The following is a 4,950-nucleotide window of genomic DNA, read 5'->3' on the forward strand; positions in this document are numbered from 1 at the left end:
AATTTCAAGCATGCAGTCCTCTCTGATGTATAAATGTGAGGGCTGGATCTGCTGCAGTCATTTTGCAGAGAAGAAGAAACAATCTAATGCACAGATATAAACAGAGTCCAGAAATGAAGCTAGAGGCTTGATCAAATTGCTCCTTATCTGCCCCCCCACTTAACCATCATGAAGACAATAAATATCTTTATTGAGACAGTTTGAATTCAGTTTTGTTGATTATAACTTAAATTATAGCTATATACATACATACATACATATATATATATATATATATATATATATATATAGAGAGAGAGAGAGAGAGAGAAAAGCATCAACTTGTTGCTCGACTTAGTTGTACACTTATTGACTATTCCTCGTATATTCCCTGACTGGGTCTTCAATTGGCGACCTCAGGGTCGAGCTGGTGCCCTCAGAATCCAGCCAACTCCCTCAGGATGGAGCCAGCAAACCTGGGATTGAACAGGCAACCTCTGTGCTCCAGGATGACACTCTATCCACTGTGCCACCAGCCAGGACTATATATTTTTTTAAATTTGTTTTTTTTCTAGAAGTGTTTTGAAGGACTAGATTTCTCAGAATAAATTCACATTTTGAAATTGCTGATTTTTGACAGTTGATGGCTGTTAGCCAATGCCCCAGAAAAGATAAAATATGCATTCTTTGACTATGATCTTTCCTATTTAAAAAAAAAATTATTAAGAGGTGAGGAGGCAGAGACAGACTTCCACATGTGCACTGACCAGGATCCACCCAGTAAGCTGCTACCAGGTGATGCTCTGCCCAGCTGGGCTGCGGCTCCATTGCTCAGCAACCAAGCTATTTTACTGCTTAAGGTGAGGCCATGGAGCCATCCTCAATGCTCAGGGCCAACTTTCCTTGAACCATTTGAGCCATGGCTACAGGAGGGGAAGAGAGAAAGAGATGGGGGGTAAGGGGAGAGAAGCAGATGGTTGCTTCTCCTGTGTGCCCTGACCAGGAATAGAAACTGGGACTTCCATATGCCGGCTTGACACTCTACCACTGAGCTAACAAGCCAGGGCCATCTTTTCTATTTTTAAGAAAGATTTTTATATCTGTTGTTAGGTAGTCTCAGAGCTAAGGAATATTAAATATTAATCTTTAAAAAATGACATATGACATATGGTTTAAATTTTTAACATGGATTTTTAGTGAGTAATTAAAACATCTTTGAGATGTTAATTAGGGAAAAGAAGACAAAAGAGTCACTATGGTTATGATCAAAATAATGAAATATACCTTAGGAGAAAGAAAATACAAGAAAGATGGAAGAAAATAAAAGGTAAGGATAAAAGTAAATTTTCTGAGCCCTGGCCGGTTGGCTCAGCGGTAGAGCGTCGGCCTAGTGTGCGGAGGACCCGGGTTCGATTCCCGGCCAGGGCACACAGGAGAAGCGCCAATTTGCTTCTCCACCCCTCTGCCGCGCTTTCCTCTCTGTCTCTCTCTTCCCCTCCCGCAGCCAAAGCTCCATTGGAGCAAAGATGGCCCGGGCGCTGGGGATGGCTCCTTGGCCTCTGCCCCAGGCGCTAGAGTGGCTCTGGTCGCAATATGGCGACGCCCAGGATGGGCAAAGCATCGCCCCCTGGTGGGCAGAGTGTCGCCCCTGGTGGGCGTGCCGGGTGGATCCCAGTCGGGCATATGCGGGAGTCTGTCTGACTGTCTCTCCCTGTTTCCAGCTTCAGAAAAGAAAAAAAAAAAAAAATGAACTGAAAAATGAAAGACTGGCTCAAAATAGACTAATATAATTCCACATATATTAATAGGATGTTTCTATGTTATTTTAATTATGATTTAGGAACAAAAATGGGATTAAAAAGGATTGTAGAACTATTCCCTAATGGTCTGAGCCTAATCTGACTTAATTAAACCTGACTGAACTACTCTGTTCAACATGACCATCAAAATGTTGTTTTGATCATTTTAGGAATGAAAATAGAAAGTAACATCTGACTCTTTGGCAATGGCATTTCTAAAAATGATATTTGGTAAGTATATGATGGTAGGGTCCTGCGCTACTTAAAGTTGGTACATTCATTACACTAACCTGGAAAAAAACCCTCTATTCATAGGCACTACTTATAGAATAAACATGTGAGAAACATTACATTCATGAGTTGATTGGCATCACTAGTAGATAATCTGAGATTATCATCTAAAGAGGTTTCGATTTTGGATTTATTTGCCAAGTTACATCATTCCTAAGGCGTCTTAAATCAGGCAGAACAGGTTAGAACCAAATGCTGATGTCAGAGGGTGTAGACGTGTCCAAATTGGCCCTGATTTTGTCAATAGTCATGCTCTAATCATGAATGATCAGCTGTTCTGTGATACTAACAAGAATGATCACCTGCTCATATGACATACCCTTAAAGAGCAGGTCCTCATGGTTGGCAGTGGGGTGGCAGGAGGGCTGCTGAGGGAATGAAGTTATAGGGACCTAACAGACTGTAATCTAGGTAGAGTGTAATCTTTGGTTCAAGTTAGGATCACTTCTAAGGTGAGCAGCAGCCACAACAGCTTTGCAAGGACATTGGAGGAAGCATCTCCTGTGGACAAACCTCTCACAGGCTCATTATCATGCTAGTCCACAGTAAAATAATCTGTCTATTCCTTAGATGAGACATGCATTGCCACCTCAACTAGCCGCTTGTAGATAATGTGAGCTGTTTCTTTGAATCTTGAAAAACAGTAAAATCAAGTTGACTATTCAGTCACTGAATTCTTAAATTGCTGGGCAACTGCGTAGGCCTGAATGGATGCTTGCCCATAAAACCTTCCCGCTGCCCCAAAGTATGGCTTTGCTCGGGATGGCAAGGAGAAAAAAAACTGGAAGAGAGAAATAGTCTCAGTATTTTCTTGTATTTCTACAGGACTTTGTAGTGCTCAGAACATGATCTAGTACAGAAGTCGGGAAACTTTTTGGCTGAGAGAGCCATGAACGCCACATATTTTAAAATATAATTTCATGAGGCCATACAACGACCTGTGTACGTTACGCATTATCCAATAAAAACTTGGTGTTGTCCCGGAGGACAGCTGTGATTGGCTCCAGCCACCTGCAACCATGAACATGAGTGGTAGGAAATGAATGGATTGTAATACATGAGAATGTTTTATATTTTTAACGTTATTTATTTATTTTTATTAAAGATTTGTCTGCGAGCCAGATGCAGCCATCAAAAGAGCCACATCTGGCTTGCGAGCCATAGGTTCTCGACCCCTGATCTAGTATAAATATGATGAATTGTTTTGTGAAGAAGGCAGCTAGAAAGAAATACTGTTTTCATTCTTTAGATAGGAGAATTGAAGGAAGATACTAGAGCACACTGTTTACAATGCAGAGTGAAAATGCATATCTACTACTCTTTATTCTACAATAGTATTCTAGTCCACCGTGATGGAAATAACATCATTATCATCAATAATAACAACTATTAATAATACTTCCTGAGTACTTATCATTCTTTACATATATTATCTCATTTAATCCTCCCAATAGCTCTATGCAATGAGTACTATAATTAGCTCCACTGCACAGATGAGGATAACAAGTATTGGATAAACCTGTTTCCTGTTTAACTATCATCCTGGGATTAAGTGTTTGAAAGAGTAGATGAGCTCTTTTTATAGCCACTCAGCAATTCCTCATTATACTTTGTAAAAACTGTTAGCCTCATTTTCTCATTAGGTTTGTGTTGTTTCCATTCTTATTTATCTCCCCCTTTTCATAGTGGAAACTTATCCACAGAAACAAAAGAAGTATTAGATTTTTGTTGTATCTCAGCCTTTGAGGAGCCATTTAAACTTGAGTAAGGACTCATTTTATTTCAGTTTCCTCTGAAGTTTAGAGAATGCGAATCATATCCCTCTGTTTCTTTCCCTGAAATGTTGTGAGGGTCAGATAAGACATTATATATTTAGACATACATGAAAATATTTTGTAAAATATTAAGTATTATGAAACACTGATATAAATACCATTTCTACTTAAAAATGGTCTTTTTCTTGGCCTCATTTCTCACTTATTTTTCTGAATAAAGATACTGCATTCTTCTATGTTAATCATATCCAAATGTCTTCCAAATGGTATAATTAACTACAGCAAAAAATAATAGCAAGATTTCTGAAGATGTTTACTTAGAACTATGATATATATTTTTTTCCTCCAGGTCTAAGTTATTTTCATGGTAAATAAGGTGCATTTAACCCTGAACCTCCAGGTCACCTCATGGTGCATTATATCTGAAAAGAACACATTGGTATTTTTAGATATATCAAGGGCAGAGTTATTAGATGATCTTCTAAACCTAAAATTATTCACGCATCTCCTTAAGTGCTTAATGTCACTAGGAGCAACATGATATGCAGGATGTTCAAGTCTTAAAGTGAACTTAAGACAGTTTGTTCTTTTTTTTTTTTTTTTTTTGGTATTTTTCTGAAGCTGGAAACGGGGAGAGACAGTCAGACGGACTCCCGCATGCGCCCGACGGGGATCCACCCGGCACGCCCACCAGGGGCAACGCTCTGCCGCGACCAGAGCCACTCTAGCACCTGGGGCAGAGGCCAAGGAGCCATCCCCAGCGCCCGGGCCATCTTTGCTCCAATGGAGCCTTGGCTGCAAGAGGGGAAGAGAGAGACAGAGAGGAAGGAGGGAGGGGGTGGAGAAGCAAATGGGCGCTTCTCCTGTGTGCCCTGGCCGGGAATTGAACCCGGGTCCCCCGCACGCCAGGCGGACGCTCTATCACTGAGCCAACCGGCCAGGGCCAAGACAGTTTGTTCTTTAAAATTTTAGTTCTACATAAAAGTAATTTAGGTTTTAAGAAGAGGTTGAAACATATTAGCCAATGAAAATAGCAAAGAAATGTTAAAAATATGAATATATAAAGCAGACATTCAGAAAGAAAATAGTATAAGAAAAAAATAGAT

The 4,950-nt window shown here is 40.1% G+C and overlaps 1 non-coding gene across 1 annotated transcript; it reads left to right on the forward strand.

Annotated features, from left to right (window-relative positions):
• Nucleotides 1–1,331: 1,331 nt before the first annotated feature.
• On the forward strand, nt 1,332–1,407 carry TRNAT-AGU (transfer RNA threonine (anticodon AGU)). Its single transcript has one exon. It is a non-coding gene; the product is annotated as a tRNA-Thr (tRNA).
• The last annotated feature ends 3,543 nt before the right edge of the window (nt 1,408–4,950 follow it).

This window comes from Saccopteryx bilineata, chromosome 5 (assembly GCF_036850765.1).
Source record: "Saccopteryx bilineata isolate mSacBil1 chromosome 5, mSacBil1_pri_phased_curated, whole genome shotgun sequence".
Taxonomy (NCBI): Eukaryota; Metazoa; Chordata; class Mammalia; order Chiroptera; family Emballonuridae; genus Saccopteryx; species Saccopteryx bilineata.